The sequence below is a fragment of the Callithrix jacchus genome, chromosome 11 (genome assembly GCF_049354715.1).
Source record: "Callithrix jacchus isolate 240 chromosome 11, calJac240_pri, whole genome shotgun sequence".
NCBI lineage: Eukaryota > Metazoa > Chordata > Mammalia > Primates > Cebidae > Callithrix > Callithrix jacchus.
In genome coordinates, this window is record NC_133512.1 from 58,107,255 (window position 1) to 58,131,835 (window position 24,581).

A 24,581-nucleotide genomic window follows, 5' to 3' on the forward strand; every position below is an offset into this window, starting at 1 on the left:
AAAAGAAAGGCAACTGAAGCATGAAATTTCCCTGACCCCTTCATGGGAACTGGAATGCACTAGTGCTGGATCAAGCTGGCTGCTTTGGCATTGGCAGGGAAAACTCCACTCACTTGGACCCATTACACTTCACCCTCATGGGAGGAAGTGCACAGCTGAGTGTGTGCAGGAGCTGCAGTGAATGCTTTTAAGTGCCGACTGGAACCCTGTGACAGCATCTAGGGGTGTGTGTTACTGTGCTCTTGTAGCTTTGCTGTCCACTAATGGCTTAAATGTTAATCAACTCAGTGAGCTTTCTGCCTTTTTGCATGAGATAGTTGCTTTTACCAGCAAGGGCAGAGGGTCTGTGTGACAGCCTTTAGCATCCATACCCATGGCACCTGGGCTCTTGTTTGGCATCCAGGAAGAATCAGCTTGCACAAACGAATTAAAGAGTAGTGAATAGGGAGGATTTTATTGCCAATGAAAGTGGCCGTCAGCAGGAAGGGGAGGTAGAAAGGGGATGGGGTGGAAAGGTTATCATCTCTCAGAGTCCGGCTGTCCCAGGCCAGACTCCTCTCTGAAGCAACACTGTCAAGCCATCCCTCTGAACTCAAGCTGCTTCTCTCCAACATCCAACCATAGTCAGAGATGTTCAGCTGCTTCTTCTCTTCTCTGCTCTCTGTTCTCTGCTTCTGGAGCCTGGGTTTTCTATGGGCACAAGATCTGGGGCATGGTGGGCCTTGGGTGATTTTGGAAAAGGCAACATTTGAGTGGGAAAACAGGAATGTATGTTCTCATTTTGGGCTGCAGTTCCAGGATTAAGGGTGGGGCTCTCACCAGGGACCCACCCTCTTCTCAGAATTCCCCTGCTTCCTGTCCCTATCACAACTAAGAAAAACTCTTTTTTGGTGATTTTCATGTACACCCAGGTTAGGGAGCAGTATTCTAACAGAGCTTTCCCATTTGGAATGATGTTACAAATTATGGAGCAGTTAAGGGATTTCAAATTAAAACATTTATTATGTGCCTTCATGTAATAGACCATTCAGTTCATAGAATACAAATTAGAGAAGGGACTTTCTCAAGGTCACATTGCTAACTACTTATGGGATGGGAGCCATATTTCTAACATCTAAGCTTAGGCTCTTTGATATTAAAGAAAAAATAGCACAACACACCAAGTAGGGATAAAGGGGTTCAGGATGCTACAGCTGGCTGTCTCCCAGGATGTAATCCTAAACCTTCATTTGGGTTGTGAGGAGCAATTTAGGAACAGTCAGATTTTCTGAAATGCTGACCATGCAGAGGCAGGGAATGTGATTGGAGAAGGTGTCTCCAGTCACCAGCAGCCCTCTCAGTCCTGTAACTTTACCTAAGTATTTTCTTCAGACTTTCAAGTCTTTTCTTCCAGGGATGGGCTTTCCACGTTTAACTTCTGAGGCAACAGGTCTACCATTAGCATTTTCTTTTCTAAGGGCTTTTCAATTGATGTTTCACCACATTTAGAATTCTCTGGGGGAAGGAATCATGGTCACACATCTAACACAATAATGGGGACTGAATGTTTGTGGGATACTCTAGTTATTTAACAACAAAGAAGAAACCATCCTCATTTCCATCAGTGACAGCTTGCAGTGTTATGCAAGCACTTTGACATAGCTTCATGAACTGCAGAATCAAATCTGCAACCACAAAAGAAAGAAGCTGATTTCTCATGGCCCTTTTGTAATTTCAGAAAGGTTTTGGGAAGTCTTTAAATTGAATTTAACTGTTGAGCACAGTCTGAACTTAAAACCCTCATCTGTTTTAAGTCATTTCCTCCCTCCCATACACTGTACACTCATAGGGGTTTTGAATCCTAAGTGCTTTGGCTGTGGACATAAGCTCTCTGTGAAAGGCCAAGGAACCCAAGGGGCTGAGATTACTGCCTGTATCACCACATTCCTTTTGTTTGAATCCACTCAGCTGAAAACCACTGAGTGGTTGTGGAATGCCCTGCACACAGCCACAGTGTCTCATCAGGCCATAAAGGTGGGTAGAAAGAGCCCTGCCTTGCAAGAAATGTCCATGTTATTATTCAGGAAGGAACACAGGAAGATGGGAAGAAAAACAATTATCTCTAAACAATAGTAAGCCCAAATTTTCCTGCTTCAGAACAGGAATGTAATTGGCATCTACCTAGAAGCTATAGGCTATGGTAATTTATGTTTTTAATTTGTGTCCTGGCACTTGCTGCACTAATTACCCCACTGGTACTCAGTGAATCTTTCTGAACATGAGGGAAGTCCGTTTCGTTAATCAGGAAAATCAGTAACAAGCCACTGATGTTTGGGGTATGTTTGAGACAAGGAGAATTACTTTCTTGCTCACAGTACAATTCAATGAGAGTAAGGAGGGGAAAGAATGGCAGTTATGTGTGTTCTTCTCTACACAGTTATTCAGGGCCTTGGTTGCCATTTATAGCATGACTCTGTGATTGTTTAGTGTTTGTCCTTTGCTGCATCAGGCTGGTAAATGGAGAAAGGGAGAGCTCATGGAGGACAACACAGGAGGTTGGTTTAGGGACTAGGTCAAGAAGTACCTTAGCATCATTTCTGCCCACATTCTGTTGGGCAGAGCTCAGTCATCTGGCTTCTACTAACTTCTGGGGAAGCTGAAAAATGTGGTCTAGTTTTATGCCTAGAAGAAAAAGAAAGGAGTCTTCATGAGCACACAGTGCTGTATCTTTCACAGTATATAATGTAGGTGGCAGTAACATAAATTCTATCTATATTAAGATACTTAAATATTTACTGACAAGTGGGAAATAGAGTATATTCCATGCTAATCTTCCCAAGTGGTGTTGGTTCCACTTCTGGGTACATTACTTGTATACGGTGGCCCACTCACTTCTATACCACCTTCATGGCCAGTGCCTATTCCTCAACTTAAATTTTACAATTGGCATTGATTGTATACATGCTCCCACAGAGCAGGTTTTTGCTGCACTACTAAATTTATACCTATTTTGAGGGCTCTGCAGCCTTCAGCTGATCAGGACTCAGAACACAAGATTCCATGACAACTAATTCTCAATTGTTGTTTTGTTCCTTCACTTTCTATACCAACCAGTAGAGTTATTGGTCAAAATATCCCACTGTAATTAAACCTGAAGACAGAAAAGATCTGTTAGAAAATAATGCCTCTTAATTTCCTGCTTTCCTAGTCAGATAGTAACAGTTCCAAAACTAAATCAGAAGTACCTGTTAGGAATGAGGCTATCAATAGGTGGAGGTGTTAGGAGCAGAGAGGGGAAGTAGGTCCAGATCTGGAACTCTGGGCAGGGAAGGAAGATGTGGCTGGGAGCCCTTGGCAGCATGCAGAGAGCTTGAGGATGCCAGGGTCCTCAAAACAGTTGGAAGCAGGGAGAATAGATTCAGCAGCAGAATTTCTAGGTGTTACTTTAGGTGCCTTGGGTCAGGTACCATAGGTATAACTAGACTGACCTCTCTTGGTCTCAATGAATTGTATGAGTTAAGAGCTAGTGAATTATTTATACTGGGCTCCCAAGTGGGTTCTCATGGTTGATCAGGCATTAAAAATGTATAGGCATGATCTTAGGCTATGCCTCAGTGAAACCATCTTAAAGTTTTCTTAGAGATTCTTTATCAAAGACCTGACATAGAGCTGGAGGATTAAAGAGTAGTTATACTCATGATAAGTAGAAATCCAGACCTCCATCCCTTCCTGCCAGAGTTGTCACTCCCAGGAAAGTCAGTTTCATTTCCTAATGAGATATAACATTCTGTTCCAAGGGCATGTTTTAGTTCTCACTGCTCTGTGTATTGTTCTATGTTACTGAGGGGTCCTGGCCTGCACATTTCCATGTGGTTAATTGCAACACCATGTGGTAGAAGTCCTTACTGAATATGTAATCTGATGCCACTAATATGATGGTGTCAGGTGCATGAAATGCTAGAAACAGTTAGTTACGTTTTTTAAATTTTTTTTGTATGGAATAAATTACTTCATTGTGAGTTTGGAAACTTGCCCAATAGTTTTTGAGAGCAGGAAAGTTTCTCTCTTTATCATAAAGAGACTTCTTGCAACTAAAAGCCCCTGCAATACAGGAGAGAAGGCTCCTCTGCACCCTTGTCATGCGCTTTGTGCCTCATATAAGTAGGAGGAAGCAGAAATGTGGAAGGAGAGATGCCTAGAAGTCTCACACATGAGGGTAGTGAGATTGAGAGGTGAGAGCAAGGAGAAGACAGGAGAAGAGTCGGTGACAATAACATAAATTATATCTATATTAAGATACTTAAATATCTAGACTAGTAGACCAACAGCAGAGAGGAATGAGTAGCATAGAGACTTTGAGAGTAAAGGACACACCATGTTTCATTCATTTGAAATTGACTTAAGAAATGCAGAAATCACCCCATAAATATGGGGTCCCAAGTCAAAAGAATGGTTGCTTATTGGATGCCTTAGGATAGTCTGCAAAATAGATGTCATCATTACCGGTGCACAAGTCACATAACCTCTTCCAGTCTGTTTCCTCGCATGTGAAATGGGCACAATAGTATGTACTTAATAGAGTTATTGTGAGGTTTGTAAGAGATGATATATGTAAAGCCTTTGGCACAGAATCTGTCATACAGTGAGAACTAAATATAGGTTAGTGATGATCATGGGAATGGTGATGAAGATGATGGAAGACATTGAAGAGTATGCCACAAGAATCAAGGTAATAAAATGAATTTAAATGGAGCAAGAGATAACCAGATTTGAAAAAATTACTGGGATATTTCCAGGCCCGTGAAGAGCTATATGATAGCTACAGTTTATTTGCAGATTTATTACCTCCCTTCTATTCCTACCCTCTCCAAACATATGGAATAAGGAGGAAGTCAAACTAGGAGAAAAGCCAGCACCTGCGTTTTTGAGCTATACAGATATGGTGTTGGAGAGAATAGCAAGAAATCCTCTTTTATAGGGAATCATATTTGAGCATCTGAGACAGGTGAGTGTCTATCTTGTTCTTAAAGACTTCTAAGGGTGTGGTTTTTCTCAATAGTTGGGTTCAGGGTCTAATTGTCTGGATGTTTAACTTAAACACCATTTCAATCTGGTTCTGATCTTCCTGGCAATGGACAACAGATGGAGTTCTACATAACCCATGACCCATAAGGTTGCAAGATAGGAATAACATCCATTCTACAACCTAGCTGTGCTAAACCAGGCTTAGCACAGATTCCTAAAGGTGAGCTAAAGGTCACATGTCATCTGCCTTCGATCAAGGATGTTTGTGGGGAAAATGAGAAGCATGTTATGGCACAATGCAGTCCAGCTGCCTGAAGAACCTCCAGGGAAGAGAATCCAGAGGCAATAATGTGAAGCAGGCAGAGTTCAAGGTGACTCATGTGGCAGCTCTGGATTGGCCCATTCTGACATCAAAATAGCCATCAGAGTGGAAGTTCTATGTGGAAGTTTAGTCTGCATAGTCTCTTTGGAACTATTTGGGATTTGATCCATGGTAGAGCTGAATATGACTTCAGCTATAATGGGACCTCTTACTGCTTCCATCAGCTCTGTCAGTGCCTTCTTTTCCAGGCCTTTGTCACCTTTCTAGCAGACCTCCCCTAGATTCCCCATTCACCTCTTAAACTGAAAGGAACAAGTCGGAACCCTGGGTTATACTTAGAGTCTGACTCAAAATACCTGCAGCCCAGGGATCTTTCTCAGGTATTATATGCCAATGTCATATTTCTCATTATTAGTCCCAGGGAAATCCTCCCACAAATAAGCAAATAAATAAAACAAAAGGACACCTTTCCTGACTCAAATGTATCATACATTCCAACATGTGAACGTTTTCTATTTTATTAGTGCTAAATCTCTTATTCATGGTTTGGTTGTATAGTTTTGGTGTCCTTAAGAACATAACTTGCATCTGGGAAACAGAGGCTATGTCTTTTATATCTGTGTTTCTCTATTGTCTTAAACAGTACGAACACTATAGGCAAATAGAAAATGCTTCTTGAGCAAATGAATGAATAAGGCATGAAAAAAAGCAACCATCTTTTTGCTTATTCTGATTTTTATTTTAGATCCTAGATCAGAGGCTTGAATTCACCAATCTGTTTATACACAGCTGGATGCAATACCCTTGATTTTCCTGGTACCATCTGCTCACTAAATCATCCCCTGAAGGCCAAAAACACAGAACAAAAGAAGCATTGGGGAAAGGGGGAAAGAGGTATGGAAACTGGACAGGTAGAGGTGTTTAAGGAAATGGCATACATTAGCAGATGTCACAGAGATTTATTTCTTTTTCTATGGGGATTTACTTTAGTGACCAAACTCTGCTTTCAGCATTTTTCCCCCCAGAAAGCCCTGTGAGCATTCATCATTTGCTGTGGGAGTTGCTTTGTGGGCAAAACTTTCTTTCCTTTCAGATCTTGGATTCAGGGTTTAGACTTGAAATATTAAGAGAAACAGCACCTTGAAGTTTCAGGGACAGAGAAACTGCAAAGCCTAGAATGAGGGGAAGTTGTCAAAATAATTCTCAAGGTACCTTTCTCAAAAGCATTCTTTCTCCTACTCACCTCCAGAGCAACCACATCCAGGAAGTGTGAGGAGTAAAGGCCTCAGATCTTCTGTGTGGTGGGAAAAAATACAACAGATTTGAGCTCTTGGCATAGTGTTTCAGGCCACATTTTGGAATCAGTTCCCAGAAAACAGGCCCTATGTTTTCTTGAGGGAGCATCCTCAGGGTTAAGGCTTTGAGGCTTGCCAGTGAGCAGGGAAACCCATGCGTAAGCCATACACTTAGGAAACTCAATAAATCCTCACTGATTAATTCCAGATCACCACCCCCTTCCCAGTCAGAAATGTACATGTTCTTCAAAATTACTTTCGAAGATGGGAATTGCTTAGAAAGGTTTAAAAGAGGGAAGTCTTTTTATTTTCTCTTTTTTTCTTTGGTCATATATCTATTTATTTTACAACTAACTATGCCATAATGGGGTTTTACGATGATTTTGTTTGGATACCACAAATAGAAATATAAGACGGTAATTATCATTCACCTTTAAACAATGAAAAAGGGTCAGAGAGGTCATTGGAAAAGTGACTGTTCATCATCATTTCCATTTAGTACAATTAAAATCAGTGGATTGGTAAATAAGTGTTATGGAGATTTGTTGAAGAATAGCAGAAATCTGAATTCTCACCTCCATTATGAAGGGTGTTCATTTTAGTTAGAGTACTGCTAGTTGCTATAACAGACAAACTCCACAATTTCAGTGGCTTTTACAAGAAACATTTGTTTTTGCTAATGTTAACAGTTCATTGTGTATATAACTGGCTAACAGCAGAGAGCTGAAAGGCACAGTTGCTCCACTCTTATTTTGGGACAAAGGCTCAGTGGCTTTGCCATCTTCAATGTGTGCCTTCCTTTAGGGATTTTGATCTTTCCAGATTTCAACATTTGGGATTATGGTATTCAGGACTGTGTCTTTTGAAATTATGGCCCAAACCACTCCCAAGGACACCCTGGAAACCAACTCAAGCCAATGGGAAGGGAGAAAGAAAGGAGGGAGAAGGCATATCTTCTTCTGACACATAACACTTCTGTTCATATTCCACTGATGAGCGTACATCACAGGGCCTCACCCAAGTAGGCATGGAGCTGAGAATGTAGTCATTGTCCAAGCAGCCACCTTCTGGTGGCCGAAGGGGGAATCTCTAACCCAGCAGGGGATAGGTGGGAAACTCTGCCATGAAAAGAGTTAGGAAATTAGTTGAAATGGAAGAAGCAATAAAGTCAAGTTTATAAAGCCATTTTTGAGTTCTGACTGCCACCCAACAGCTGGATAATTCAGTCTTTTTGATCAAGTTTCCTCATCTGTAAAGTCAAGTTCATGACAACAGCTGACAAGATTGCAGTGAGAACTAAATAAAACACTAAATGTGATAGATACAGATATAGATATAGATATAGACATACCAGCTCCTGGTGTTCCTATTGGTGAATAAGCAGAGTTGGTTTTTTTAAATAGACTTACTACATATTTTTAGTGGCTTGCTCTTCAAGTCACGAGTTAATTAATAATTAAAGAAAAATATATATTCCTTATGCTTATATGATATCTTAATTATTACATTAGGAAAGGCCAGTGGATTTTTTAAAGTACAATTTGGACATCTGGGGTTGGGATAATGGAAAGAAAGCCTGGTCTCTAATTGCTACTCTGACACTGGCCAGCTGACCAACCACAATCTGGTCACTTCATCTGTCTGGGCTCCAATTTCCTCAGAGGCAAAAAAAGTGGTTAGCTAAATAGTCCTTCCCGATCTGGAATGAGATAATATAAGAAGGAAACTCATCTCAATGACTCATCCACATTATCAGGTTGCAATCATGAGGAGGTCAGTGGAGGAATAACATCTAACATATAAATTTGGAGGTAGCATTGTTTCACAATTTGAGGCAAAAAATAATTCATTTTCCAACCTCTTAACGGAATAAGTAAACATTTATTTACTGCTTTTAGATGGGTCTAGTGTTTCAAAAAAGTATGTTTTCTCATTTGCCCCCCCCCCCACATTTTCTCCCTAGTTTTGCTTTTACATTTTTCTTACTGAGTGAATAGGGCAAATAGTGTATAAAATACAGGTATAATTGATAAGACATTATTTCAATGGCAAGTGAACATAATACTTTGACAAAAAAATTTCCCCTATTAAGTCTGATAACAAGGATTTGGAAAGAAAGATTAGGGCAAACAAGCATCTTTGATTGAACCAATTCTGTGTTCTGTGAACAGTGAATAAACAGTGTTGGGGACAGTAAAATATGTCAGCAATGAACAGTTACTAGTGATACTTTATTTTGGTTCTTCCTTTTCTAAATTGTTAACCATGAACATATAAGTATTTAAAACATATATTATTCATTAAATGTATGATCATACTTATTTAACCAGCAATATGGTCTTGGCTTAGTCTCATAGCCATAGCCTCTCTGACCCTCATTTTCTTTTCTTTCATTTTTCTTTTTCAAATGCCCCTTTTATTGTAAAAACATAAAATTGTCTATTCCAAAATAGACAATTAAAGAAATGCAGTCTCCCAACTTTATTTTCAAGAGTGATGGTGTAGGTCTTCTCTGCCCTTGTCATTTCATTTAAATTTTAGAAAGAAATTTTTAGGTTCTATCAAAAACCCTGCTGGGACTTTGATTAGCGTTGCCTTAAACTTATACATCAACATGAGGAGACTACATCTTTATAATATTAGGTCTTCTATCCACAAACACAGAATATTTATCAATTATTTATTAAAGTCTTTGTCTTTTTCTCATTAAGTTTTATAATTATATTTGTAGAAATCTGGCATATCTTTTGGCAGATCTTTTCCTTGGTACTTGATATTTATAATATAGTAAATTTTCTATTTAATCTTTGCTCTTTATATTTTGCCATTCGGATATAAAATAGATTTTTGTATATTGCTTTTTTATCCTGAAAACTTGGCCATCTATCTTTTTAAATATAATAATGTAACTGCAGATTATTTAGATTTTTTAATGTACAAAATCAAGTATCTATAAATAGTTGATAATTTTGGCTCTTCCTTTTTAATTCTTAACCCTTTTGGTTTCCTTTTCTTACCTTACAGCACCAGCTAGAACCCTCCATTTCTTGATCTGTTAAACTGGGATAATATTTTCATTTGGGGTTGTTGTACAATTGTATTAATTAGAGATAGTGTATATAAAATGCCCGAGACAGGGTCTGGAACATGCAAGAAGATCAATAAATGTCAGCTACTAGCTACTTTCATTGTATAATTATTGATGACCTTTGTGCTTTCTGTCTTATGCTAAGTAATGAAGTTACAGAAGAGCTAAGAGATGTTTTTTATTTGTAAGAAGCATACAGACTAGTTGGAGAAACAGGGCAAGCTAATAAAAATACAAGCTAGCATTTGCAAGTCCCAAACCACTGTTAGTAATGGTGCCCTGCTTTAAAGACAGCCAGTGTGATTGGCAGATGTTTCACAATGTACACATCATAGTTAAATAACAGCTACTGCCCAAATTTGCATTTATGGATGGGGCCCTTTTATTAAGTTCTGTGGGGACTTTGTAATATGTACCATGCTAATCATCGGGGAACAGCCAAACCCTCCCATTTTACAGGATGAGACTCGAGATAAGGAAATCTGATGTGTTTGTGGGTTTGTGCATGAAGGGCTTTGCAGAGGGAAGATAGGTATCAGATGTGTTGATACCTATGCTACTTCATCTTTCTATGTCCCATTAGAGTTCAGGGGAATAAGATTCACTTATGAACTGTGTCTTATTTTTCTGTCTCTTAAACTTCAATTCATTTATTCTAAAAAGATTGATGGCTCAAATGAACACTGGAAACTGCCTCTACCTTTCATCTCCTTGAAATCATGCCAGAAAACAACTCCAGCATGCTCAACTCTAGCTTACCTTTTCTAAAGTTTCTCCCTCCCTGGATGGTGGTAGCGAGTATCATCACTTGTTAACACACCAATGACTCCAGAAATGTCTGCACTTCAAAGTGAATCTTTTATTCACCTGAGTGTTTAACTATGTCAATGTGCTCTCATTATCAGATTTAATTGAATAATTCAACAAGGAAATGTGCCCAGTGCACACATTACACAGATGTGTTTGCCAACCTTATCTTGGCTTGCGGGAGACAGCAACCCTCTGATGCCCTGAGTTATTCAGAAAGGCCATCACAGATGTCAACCTAAGATGGAGGAAATAGACATCTGTGGTAATATGTGAAAACCAAAGTTTGTACCTAGTTTATTCTTTTATCGCATTGATAGGAAGCTGCACTTAGGCTGCAGCTGTGTAAGTGAATAGCTGGTCATGAGGAAGTTGTACTTATCTTCCCACTGGATAGTATGTTATTTTTGGCCAACATAAAGCCTGTCAAGAATGGCTATACTCCAAGCTGAAGTAGAAGGCCTTGATGTATGAAGACCCTGCTAGTTTACTGGCCTGCTGGTGGAAAACAATTGCAATATTTTTGACCTAATGGGAAGATGCAGATTGCTATAGTTTAAATGTATATGTCCTTTCAAAATGTATATGCTGAAATTTAAAATGCTAGGTCATAATATGAAAAGGTGAGGCCTTTGAAAAAGTGATCAAGTTATGAGGGCTAAAAAAGGTTTCAGAGAGCTTCTTGACCCGTTCTTCTCTTTTGCCATGTAAGGATACAGTGCTGTTCCCCTTTATGCCTCTTCTACCATGGGAGGATGCAGTAAGAGGTGCCATCTTGAAGTAGAGAGAGAGAGAGTCTTCGCCATACACTATATGTGTCAGAACCTTGATCTTGGACTTACCGGCCTTCAGGACTGTGAAAAAGTAAATTTGTATTGTTTATAAATTATCCAGCCTGTGGTGTTTTGTAATAACAGCAGAAATAGACTAAGACACAGATGTATTTCCAATGCATTCATCCAAATGTGGTTGAAAAAACTATACACTACAAATTAATTTATTTTGTTCATTCATACAGATACTTGGTTGAACTGAACAATCAGATATATAATTTGAATTAAAACCGCTGTGAACCATGTAAAATATAGAGCATGCAAGAGTAATTTGCTATAAAACTGCTATATTATCAGCTGTTTGCTTCAGTAATGCTGTGTAAAAAACCACCTCCCAAATCTCAGTTGACTTATACAAACAAACACTTACTTGTTTGCTCTCAGGCCATAAATTGGGTATGGCTCAGCTGGACTTGGCAGGGCTAGACTTGGCACCAGGATATGGATTAGATTCAGATCTGTTTCATATGTCTCCTCATTCTGGGACTTGGATTGAAGAGGCTGTGGTCCTCTGGAATAATATCTCTTCAGGATAGAATGCAAGAGGGCAAACCAAACCATGCATGAACATTTAAAGCCTCTGACTGAATGTGGTTCACATTATGTTCTATAACATTCCATTAACCAAAGCAAGTCACCTGGCCAAACTGAGCCAGTGACATTGGCAAGTGTCCCTGCTAAAATATATGTCTGGGCTGAAGAGAGAAGAAAGAATGGGGAACAGATAATATAATTTTACCGTAACTGGTGATTTTAGGTCACTAAATAAAGTTAGACCAACTGGATCATAAGGAAATTCAATCTATCAGAATCAATTTGGTATTTTTTAATGTCAAGATATTTTTAATTCTCTTAAAATTGTTATGCCATGTGATTTCCATTCTATTGGGTCAACGAGCTTCTGTGTTTCAGGACCAGAAAATAAAATAATGTCTTCTAGAACAATAAAGTCACTGCTCAGTCTCAAATTATGCTTTCTGAATCTCTAGAAAGAAAATATTACAAGATCAGGCTTTGGTGGCAGAGAAACGGGTTTCTAAATTCCAAAATTCCTTTTTGCATATAAAACACAGAGCATAGCAGCCAGGCACAGTGGCTTACGCCTGTAATCCCAGCACTTTGGGAAGCCGAGGCAGACAGATCACTTGAGATCAGGAGTTCAAAACCAGGCTGGCCAACATGGTGAAACCTCATCTCTACCTAAAGTATAAAAAAATTCACTGGGCATGGTCAGATGCCTGTGAACCCCAACTACTCGGGAGTCTGAGGCTGAGGCTGAGACAGGAGAATGGCTTGAACCTGGGAGATGGAGGTTGCAGTGAGCCAATATCATGCCACTGACTCCAGCCTGGGCTACAGAGGGAGACTCCATCTCAAATTTTTTTTAAAAAAGGTTTATTTCAAAAAATTGACATGGAAATTTGGAGACTGGCAAGTCGAAAATCTGTAGGGCAGAATAGAAGGCTGAAAACGGTTAGGTAAGAGCTAATGTTGCAGTCTCGAAAGAGTTTCTTCTTTTTTAGAGAAACTACAGGGCCATCTGTGACAAACCCACAGCCAACAAAATACTGAATGGGGAAAAGTTGGAAGTATTCCCACTGAGAACTGGAACAAGACAAGATGCCACTCTGATCACTCTTCTTGGACAAGAACTGGAAGTCCTAGCCAGAGCAATCAGATAAGAGAAAGAAATAAAGAGCATCCAAATTGGTAAAAAGAAAGTCAAACTGTCACTGTTTGCTGATGATAAGATTTTTACACCTCAAAAACCCTAAAGACTTCTCCAGAAAGCTCCTAGAACTGACAAAACAATTCAGCAAAGTTTTAGGATACAAAATTAATGTGTACAAGTCAATAGCTCTTCTATAAACCAACAGCAGAGAATCAAATCAAGAACTCAACCCCTTTGACAATAGCTGCCAAAAAATAAACAAAAATAATTAGGAATATACCTAACCAAAAAACCAAATGGTGCAATCACTTCAATATGTGTCAGACACAAAAACTAAAAGATTAAAAATCAAGAATTTTCCTATGCATGATCAATAACCAGTTAGTAAAAATATTAGAAGAAAGTATCCCATTCAAAATAGCAATAAATAATACAGTATACCTAGGAACAAAAAATTTTATAGACAACTTTGGAAATAATAAAGACTTTTTTAGTAAATAAAGATATACAGGCTGATCATTCCTCATCTGAAAGTCTAAAATCCAAATGCTCTAAAATTCAAAACTTTTTGAGCACCAACATGATGCTACAAGTAGAACATTTCACACCTGATCTCATGTGATGGGTGGCAGTCAACACATAGTTTGTGCCCTGTCCCCAAGAGAAAAAAGAACTTCCCAGCCCTCTTCAGCTGTCATACAGCTTTTTATGTATATTCCCAGATTCCCCCCATGTAAGCATGCCTATAGAGGCTGATAAAATGGCTCATGTGCAGTCCAGACATATCAAAGGTAGGTTCTCATGGTGACCCAGATGGGTCCAAAACCTGTGTGCATTAGTCACTGTGGATTCTTTTACTTATTCTCTATTCTGCTCTGTGGTGTAAGGATAAAAGTATGATGTAAGAATGACCAGCATATATAACCTGAAGAAACAGATGGATAAACTGTTGAAGTTCTATGATGAAAGTGATAAACAGGAGTTAACAAAAAATGGGAAAATACTGCATAAAGCTAAAAATGAAGATCTCAATTGTGTATTGAAAGAATGAATCAAGTGTCATATTGAACACATGCTACTTAATGGGATGCTTGGGATACTGATCATAAAACAAGCAAAGCTCTATCACAATGAACTGAAAATTAAAGGGAACTGTGAATATTCCATAGGCTGCAGAAATTTAAGGAAAGACATGACATTAAATTTTTAAAGATTTGTGGTGATAAGGCATCTGCTGATCACAAAGCAGCAAATTTATTGATGAGTTTGCCAAGGTCATTGCTAATGAAAATATGACAGAGCAAGTTCATGATACTAATGAAACATCACTGTTTTGATGTTATTGCCCCAAAAATCCACTCATTAAAACTGATGAGACAGCTATAGGGATTAAGAATCTCAGGGACAGAATAACTGTGCTGGGATGTGCTAATGCAGCAGGCACCCATAAGTGTAAACTTGTTATAGGCAAAAGCTTGCATCCTGTTTTCAAGGAATGAATTTCTTATCAGACCATTTTATGCTCACAAAAAGGCATGGATCACCATTGGTTTCACAAACATTTTGTACTAGCAGCTCATGCTCACTGTAGGGAAACTGGACTTCATGTCAACTGCAAGATTTTGTTATTCCTTGACAACTGATCTGCTCATCCTCCAGCCAAAATCTCATTAAAAACAGTATTTATACCATGCACTTTCTCGAAAATATGAACAAGTTCAGCCACATGACTGGGTATCCTTACATCAATGAAGAGTAATTATAAAACATTTTCTTTAACAGCATGCTAGCAGCAGTGAACATGGGTGTGAAAGGTTTGTGAAAGGAGTTTGGCATAAAGGATGCTGTATACATTGTGGCCAGTGCTTGGAACACAATGGCTAAAGACACAGCTGTGCACACCTGGCACAACCTCTTGCCTGCATTTAGGTTCAGTGATGATGAACAAGATGGTAACTTTGAAAGATTTCATGTATCAAGTGAGAAAACATCATGTCTAACCTCCTTATGTATGCAAAAAATATGCCTTTGGTGTCCAATAAGTTGGAAGAAGTGGATATCAAAGAAGATTTTAGCTATGATAATGAAGCTTTAGTTGTTCATTCATAGACTGTTGGTGAAATAGCTGAAATGGCTCTGAATCAAGGTGATCATGATAACAGTCATGATGAAGGTGATATTAACACTGTAGGAAAAAGTGCCTATAGATAACATGGTGAAAATGTGTGCTGAGCATATTGGAGGACTAGTGCAGCATGCATTCATAATAGAACAAGAAACCATGTCAGTTTATAAAATCAAAGGGAGACTTCTAAGACAAAAACCGTTGTTAATGAGGCAGATGACTCTGGAGGAAACATTTAAAAAAGCTATCCAGCAGAATGCCTCCTCATTCCTAGAGGACCCACTTCCTGGTCCCTCGACTGCTTCTGATGTTTCTTCTCAAGTAAAAAAAAAAAAAATACAGTGTACAGTAACCTTTTAATCAAAACACAGCATTGTAGGTAGAGAGTGAAAGCCTGCCATTGTTTGTCGTTGCTCTTGTTTAACAGCTGACACAGGTATTCAGGTGATGCTACTGTGCTGCTTAGTTACTCTGAATACTTTATTGTTTCACTGTATTAATGGTATGTCTTTATTTTTTTTAACTATTGTGTACTTATATGTAAATAAGTGTAAGAAAATGGTGGCTTATTAGTAGCATATAAAATTTGGAGTCAAGATTGATGGTGATGCCAAAGAACTGCAGATTGTCCACATGAGTGGCTGAGATAATGACACCTTTGCTTTCTGGTGATTCAATATACACACTTTGTCTTATGCACAAAATCATTAAAATGTTGTGTAAAATTACATTCAGCTATATGTATACAGTGTATATGAAACAAAAATAAATTCTGTGTTTAGACCTGAGTCCCATTGCCAATATATCTCACATATGCAAATATTCCAATATCTGAAATCTGAAAGACTTCTGGTCTCAAGCATTTCAGATAAGAGGTACCTAACCTATATGGAATGTTCACGAATGAGAAAACGCACTATAATTCATGGCCCAGCCATGCCTGCAGAAACTTGGCTGCAAGTATGAACAACCCTTCAGTTGTTCCCCCCAGCATAGACAGCTTGGAAATTAACAAGAGACTAATGCCATCCCTGAGGCTCTGCACAGCTCCGATGAAGAATCTCACTTTCATTGGAGAATTGAAGAAACAGGAAATATATGGGTATTGCCTGGCATTCTGCTTGATAAGAAATAGAGGAAAATTGAAACCCTCTTACTAGTGTCTGTGTTCTGATGTGTAATTTCCATTTTACTGGATTTATTGAAAGGAATCAAAGTACATATAGTTCAGAAAAAAGAAAGTGCTCTAATTTTGGCATCTACCCAAAGATAAGACTATGCCCTGCTAGATTATCAAGACAGAATATAAAACTCTGGCAGTTAAGACAGTGTGTAGTCATCACAGAAATTGATAAATTAAGCAATGGAATGAAATAGAGAATTAAGAAACAGACTCACATAATGGCCCCCTAACTTATGCTGGTAGAATTATTTACATATTAATTTCTCATAAATTCAATACTATTGACTGAATAAGGTACAACATTATTAAGTGTCATGCACACTCTTTCTACACTTACTCTCTGATTTCTGGAATTAGAATAATAGGGTTCAACAGAAGGAAAAAGTACTGAATACTAACTCCCTCATAAATATTCAGCTTACATTGAATAAAATATTCATTGTCTCCCAAAACTATTTTAAATAAAATATTTATTGTCCCCAAAAACTATATTCCAGTGTTTGGGGGCAACAAATATTTTTTCTACTGGTCTGCATTACTTAAAAAAAAAACTAACATCATGTATGGTTTCTTAGATAATGGAAGTTAATCTTATTATAAAAACTGTATTTATGGTAGAAACAGAGATGAGTGAATACTAATGGGAGAAACACTAAAGATATTTGTCTGAAGGTGATGAAATTACAGTGTCGCCTCATGAAGAAGCCTCTCTGATTTTGCTACTGGTCTTGTCAGCTGACACCACACTGCCATTCAAAGAAGGGCCTACACTTTGACCTAATAACTAGATTCTGCTACTATTGTCTATTTGGATTTCCTACTCTGCAGGGTATCATTAGAAACATAAATTCACAAAATTCATTGAGTCTAATACATATAAGGCAATGGGATACATTAGAAAATGTTATTGACTGTGAAAGTGTCCACAGTCTAGTGAAAGTCACAGTGTTGTGACTTTATCACGAGTCTATCAAACTTGTGATAAAGACAAAAGTTTGTAGTCGGGTAACTCTTCTTACAATAGGGCAAGTCAGAACTATCCTCTGGAATTCTGAGAAAGCCAGATCATTTTTGTTGAGATTTTTCAGGGCCCCACCTGTGGAGGAAATCTGAAATTCCTCTCTAGGTAGCTCTGGGACATTACAAATTGTCATGTTTTTCATTCCTGAATTTGATATGCAATGTCATGTTACTGTTTGTCATAAAACAGTTATAAATTATAGTCAACATACTTAAATGGTTCCTTCTTCTGATGGAGCTGGAGGCCATTATCCTTAGCAAACTGATGCAGGAACTGAAAACCAAATACTGCATGTTCTCAGTTATAAGTGGGAGCTCAATGATGAGAAAACATGGACTCACAGAGGGGAACTAACACACATTGAGGCCTTTTGGAGGGTGGAGGTTGGGAGGAAGGAGAGGATTTGGAAAAATAACTAATGAGTACTAGGATTAATACCTGGGTGATGAAATAATCTGTACAACAAACCCCCATGACATACGTTTTCCTATGTAACAAACCTGCACATCTACCCCAGAACTTAAAAGTTAAAAAGAGTTCCTTCTTATGGACTTTAAGAAGTAGGAATAATTTACATACAAAAATGGGGAAGGCTCATCTGAATACCGAGGAAAACTAGAAAAGGCAGCACAGTGATAGATGAGGTCCTGTTCTCTGAGAACAAAGCTAGTGAGAAACAGGATGCAGGATTTTAAAATGTCAAGGATCATGCAGAACTGAGTTTCTTCGGAGAAATTTAAGGTGTTTTGCAAACATAGACTAATCATCGTATTATTCTTGTGTGTGTGTGTGTGTGTTTAAATTGAGTTTTTTAAAAGTTGCCTATAGAGTAGCATCTTATATTACAGAAAATAACAGAAAGAGTGCTGTCCGTGTCCCTGTTCTCAAGCTTAATTCTTTCATAAAGAGGATCCATATTTGGTAATAAAGTCAGAAATTTTTAAAAATTCAAGAGGCCTCTTCTTGCTTTTCCATTGCCATTTAAGACCATACTTTATGATTTGATTTACATTTTATGACTTGAGGTTTCCCCTTACCAAATTTACAGAGACTTTGAGATGATAAAACTTTCCTTATATCAGAATAAAGAGAGAAAATATATTTGGATATTTCATTCCCATAACACTTTAATCCTTGCAACTAATCTAATACAACTGGATTTTCAACAATGTAAAAAGAAAGCAAGCACTGCTGAGAGCTCTAAAGAGTTCCAGATTGCCAAAGAGGGGAAATTTCTTTCTTTTTCCCAGGGGATTAATCATCCTGAAATGGCTGCTCCAAATACTGGTAGTGAAATAATCATTCACCTGAAATAGTGCTTCTTAATGCTAGGGTATGTTTACTTTCTCCTTGAAGGCTGTTATCTAACTAAATCACATCAAAGAGTTATCAGGGCAGTAGCTAAATATTCTGATTGAAAAATTCTTCAAAAGCTTACATTATATAATAACTTTGTTGAAATTTTCTGGTTTTAAATAATCTGTATTTCATTTTCTTCATCTGCTTGTTTTAATGGTTTTATGTTTTTAAAAATTACAACAGAATCCTATCAAAATCCAAATGTCTAATTATTTTCTCATAATAGCACCTATTTATTTTTCATAATTTTCACTTTTCATTACATTTTATTTTTTAAATTTAATTTAAAATGTACTTAAGTAATATGTATCTATTGGGGAAAATTAGAAAATACAGAAAAACAGAAAAAAAAAAGTAAGCATAATATCCAAAATGGTCAATTAAAGACAACCATAATGGACTTGTGCTGTGTAACTGTTTAGATGCTCTTCTGTTTGTGTGAATACATGTGTCTGAGGCATTTAAAGAAATCCTTTGGTACACGCCTACATTTTGCAGCTGGCCCTTTTCTTTTTAAACTTGATATAATGTCAACATTAAAAAATTAGGTATATATTTTCAAACAAATTTATTATTTGTTTATAGAGACAGGGTCTTATTATGTTACCTAGGCTGGTCTCGAACTCCTAAGCGCAAGAGATCTGCCTACCTCAGCCTCCTAAAGTGCTGGAATTATAGGCATGAGCCACTGCACCTGGCCAACATTTTTCTATACCAATACATATACTTGCATATTAGGTTTTTTTTTAATTGTACTTTAGGTTCTGGGGTACATGTGCAGATTATGCAGGATTGTTGCATAGGTACATACATAGCAAGGTGGTTTGCTGCCTTCATCCCCCATCACCTATATCTGGTATTTCTCCCCATGTTATCCCTCCCCACCCTCCCCACTCCGCACTGTCCCTCCCCTAGTCACCCACTACTGACGCAGTGTGTGATGCTCCCCTCCCTGTGTCCATGTGTTCTCATTGTTCAGCATCCGCCTATGAGTGAGAACATGCAGTGTTTGGTTTTCTGTTCTTGTGTCAGTTTGCTGAGAATGATGGTTTCCAGATTCATCCATATCAGTTTTAGTGGTTACATTTAATCCTTTAGAATCCTTGGATCATGTTTTCATTCTCATTCATCTCAAAGTATTTTATTATTTCCCATGTAATTTCTTCTTTGGCCCATTAGTTGTTTAAGAGTATTAATTTTCATATATTTGTGAATTCTCATTTTCCTTCTGGTATTGATTTCTAATTTTATTCTGTTGTGGGCACAGAAGATAATTTGCATAATTTCATTTTTTTTTAAGATGGAATCTTGCTCTGTCACCCAGACTGGAGTGCAGCGGTACAATCTCAGCTTACTGCAAACTCCGCCTCCCAGGTTCAAGTGATTCTCTGCCTTAGCCTCCCAAGTAGCTGGGACTACAGGTGTGCACCATCACACCTGGCTAATTTTCATACTTTTAGTAGAGACAGGGTTTCACCATCCCAAAGCTGGTCTTGAAATCCTGACCCCAAGTTGTTTACCTGCCTCAGCTCTTCAAGCTGATTACAGATGTGAGCCAGTACACCCAGCCTATAATTTCAATCTTTTAAAGTCTGTTGATACGCATTTTTAGACCTAACATATGGTCTATCCTAGAGAGTGTTGTATGTGCATATGTGTTTTATGGAATGTTCTGTATGGGTCTAGTTGGTTTAGTGTTCTTCCAATCCTCTCTATCCCTGTTGATCTTCTGGCCACTTGTTTCACCCACTACTGAAAGTGGGGAATTGAAGTCTCCAACTATTATTAATACTTCCTATTTCTCCCTTCAATTATGTCAATTTTTTGCTTAATATATCTTGGAGCTCTGTAGTTAGGTGGATGTAAGTTTATAATTGTTATATCTTCTTGATATATTGACTCCTTTATAATATATAAATAATATATATATATAAAGTATCCATTATATATAATATCCTTCTTTGTCTCTTTTAATGATTTAGACCTAAAATAAATTTATCTGACATTAATATAAGAACTCCCACAGTCTTTTGGCTACTATTTGCAAGAAAAATATTTCTTTCATCTTTTCACTTTCAACCTATTTGTTTCTTTGAATCTAATTTATTTTGTAGACAGTACAAGTTGGCTCAGTTTTTAAAAATTCCTTCAGCCAATCTCCATCTCTTAATTGGAGAGTTTAATTCATTTACATTTAAAATAAGTGATGATAAGGAAGGATCTGCTTCTGCCATTTTGCTACTTGTATTCTACACGTCTTATATCTTTTTTATTCCTCAATTCTTCTATGACTGCCTACGTTTGTGTTTAGCTGTTTTTTTTTCTACTGCACTATTTTGATTTTACTTTTACTTTTCTTTATCTTTGAACAAGTATTTTCTTAATGGTTACTCTAGGGATTAAAATTATGTCTTATATGTGTAGCAACATAGTTTTAAGTAATATCAACTGAGCTTCAATAGGATAAAGAACTCTTCTGCTATACACTTCTGTCCCTTACCCTTTGTCTTGTTTTCATCACAGATTACATCTTTATACATAGTGTATCTATGAACATAGATTTATAATTATTGTTTTATGCATTTTAATTTTAATTCATATGAAAAAGGAGTTACAAACCAAAAATACATTAGTACTGGCTTTTATATTTATATATTTAGTTATTTTCACTTGTGTTCTTTATATGTTTGTAGGGCTTCAAATTTAGTGCCCTTGTTTTAGCCTGAAGGACTCCTTTTAGAATTGCTTGTAGGACAGGTCTATAAGCAGAGTGATAAATTCCCTCAGCTTTTATCTGGAAGTCCTCTAATACATCCCTCACATTTGAAGGATAGTTTTTCCAGATATGGCACTCTTAGCTGATAGCACTTTTTTCTTTCAGCACTTTAAATATCTCATGCCACTGCCTTCTGACCTCCATGATTTCTGGTGAAATACCAGTTGTTGATCTTATTGAGGATCCCTGGTATACAACAAATTGCTTGCCTCTTGATGCTTTAAAAAATACTCTTTGTATTTGAACAGTTTGATTATAATGTATATGAGAGTGAAACTTTTTGAGTTTATTCTATTTAGAGTTTGTTCAGCTACTCGAAGGTATAGATCTGTGTCTTTCATCAAATTTGGGACATTTTTAGCCATTATTTTAAAAAATATTCTTTTTGTTCCTTTCTTCTCTTACCCTTGTCATTATACTTATGTTGGTAAGCTTGATAGTGTCACATGGAAATCTGAGGTGCTGTTCATTTTTCCTTGTTACTTTTTTTCCCCTGCTCACCCACTGAATATTTTCCATTAACTTATTTTCAAGTTTACTGACTTTTCTTTTGCTTGCTCAGATCTAATACTGAGCCCCTCTAGTGAATTTTTCATTTCAGTTATTGTACTTTTCATCTACAGAATTTCTATTTGGTTCCTTTTTATAAGATCTATTTCCTTATTGATATTCCATGTTCGTTGAAAATTTTCTCCATTTTTCTTAGTTCTTAGTCCCTGACTTTCTTTAATTCTTTGGGAATTATTTAAGACAATTGCTTTAAAAGCTTTGTGTATTAAGTCCAATGTCTGGGCTTCCTCGGGGATAGTTTCTATTAATTTCTTTTGTTCCTGTGAATGGGCCATACTTTCTTGTTTCTTTGCATGCCTCATAATTTTTTAAAATAAAAACAGGGCATTTTGAATATTATAATGTGGCAACTCTAGAAATCAGATTCTCCTGCTTTCCCAGGGCTTATTATTGCTGCTTCTTGTGGGTTATAGTCATTTATTTAGTGAATTTTGTAAACTATTTCTGTAAAGATTGTATTCTTTGTCATGTGTTGTCTCTGAAATCTCTGTTCTATTAATTTAGTGGTTAGCTAGTGATTTGACAGAGATTTCCTTAAACACTTAAAGTCACACACACAAACAAGCAAATGAAGCCTCTTAAAAAGTCTTTTCTTAATTAAAATGAGACAAAGCATAGGATGAACTGTGTTTATAAATAATTACATCTCTGTATAATTTGTTCTTGAACTATTAATACAGTGATTACAGTAGACTTGTAGTAGGTATTCAATAAATTTGGTAAATTCCTCCTTCTCTCCTAGCAGCACTTCTCTTAAGTCTTTCCAACCTCAATTACTACTAGCAATGACAGAAGCTTCATACCTAATTCTGTCTATAAAGCAAAACCATTGTTGTCAGTCACATATTCTCTTGTAATTAGTAACTTCGGTCATACAGTAACTATCTCTTTTTGTTATATGGAATTATTTATATTTTACTCTTCCTTCTTTGTTGTTGCTTGACCAGCCACAAACCTAATTTGGATCAGAAGACTCATTCCTATGTGCTTGAATTATGACACTTAAGATCCATTAGATTCTTCCATTTTTCTTAATTTAACAATATATAATTTACCTTTTAATTGATTCTAACAAATTAGAAAATATTTGTAACTAGGAAGTCAATGTAGAAGAAAAATGTATTCCTTTCTTCTAAGTGTTTGGTGGGATCTGGGATTTCACATCTTATTTCTAGTCAAAATCCCTTTGAAACCAATGGGAATTCTGCACATGGGAGAGATCAGGTGGGCTGGGCAAATATTACCAAAGAGAGACGCTTATCTGCTGGATATATAAAAACCTTCTGCAAACCTGCAAAAGCCCTTCTAACCCAAGATATAGTGTGCTTCTGCTCATCTTTGAAATGCTGAGAACCACAGTATTTCAAGATCACTTTCAAATTCCAGAAAAGGGTTAAGGTCTGGGATTGTTTTGCTGTTGTTTCTTTTGGTTCATTTTCGTTTTATTTTTTAAATAGGAGTTAAAGCATGAATTTCCTGTTATTTTTCCTTAAAGAGAGCTAATGTGGAGATGTATTCCAAAGTAGGAATAGGAAATGGTTACCAGTTTAGTTAAGGTCTGACTAGCACTGTTTGCATCCTTCCCTCCACTTCTCCTAACTCATTTGACCATTAGCATCAAGCTCAAATTATTTTTTCAAGGGCACTCTGTATGAAAATGAATGGTTATGTCTCCCTAGAGAAGGAAGGCACAATTTACCAAACAGCAAACATTCTATTCCTATTTATTCATCCATTCATTATTTATGAATTGCCCTATATACATCAGGAACTGGGCTACATGGTGATGGAAGAGGTGTGTGCTATTTTCAGAGAAAAAATGTCATATCAGAATTTCAGGGCCAGTATACTCTTTCTTCCTGATACCGTGGAAATATCCAAGTCTATGTCTGAACTTGTATACTGTTACAAGTAAATTCAATGAAAATAATAAGACACAAATCTGAACTCATTCATATTATGCCCTGTATAACTGTTGAAACTTGTTTTAGTTTTTCACTTTTCATCAAGCATTTAGGAAAGAGTTACTTCAGCTTCAGTCTGAAATGTGGAAGCTGAGTGGCTTAAATGTGCTGATTGAGAATGAAATAATGTTATTCTTTTGTAAAAGTCTCTCCTATTAGATCAAGTGTTCCAGCAAGTAATTACTCAATGAAATGTGTACTTACTGATAATTATTCTAGATAACTGTTTTTAAGAGTTTACAGTTTCTTCCTTTTATTCTCCAATTTCTGGCAGGAGTAACAAAATTTTCAAGGAAGACTTGTAGAATTGCAGCTTAACCAGAAAGGAAGCACTACAAGTCCTCCCAGGAAAAGTATTTTCGCTGATCCAGGGAATTTCAAAATTTGGCTCTAAGCATTTGTACCAAAATCTTATAGAGATTTTTTTTTTAGAATTGAGTTTCTAAAACCTTGGGTGGCTCATTCATCTTCAATAATAACATTAAGAGTTACTGAATGGATTTGCCAGAAGTGGTAGGAAGAAGTTTCCCACAATTTGGTTCCACATTTTTGGAGTGAACAA

The 24,581-nt window shown here is 37.1% G+C and overlaps 1 protein-coding gene across 40 annotated transcripts in view; it reads left to right on the forward strand.

The window, feature by feature from the left end:
• The window catches only part of MTERF1 (mitochondrial transcription termination factor 1), a 560,591-nt gene that overhangs the window by 425,190 nt on the left and 110,820 nt on the right, over window positions 1–24,581 (forward strand). For 2 of the 40 annotated variants that reach the window (XR_013523988.1, XR_013523954.1), the window contains one exon: window positions 11,229–15,934. The exons of 36 other annotated variants lie outside the window; for them this stretch is intronic. The gene's annotated coding sequence lies outside the window, so the exon portion shown is untranslated. Of the gene's footprint in view, window positions 1–6,071; window positions 6,221–11,228; window positions 15,935–24,581 lie in introns of those variants that run through there. 2 more of the 40 variants (XR_013523991.1, XR_013523997.1) reach the window with 2 other exon arrangements.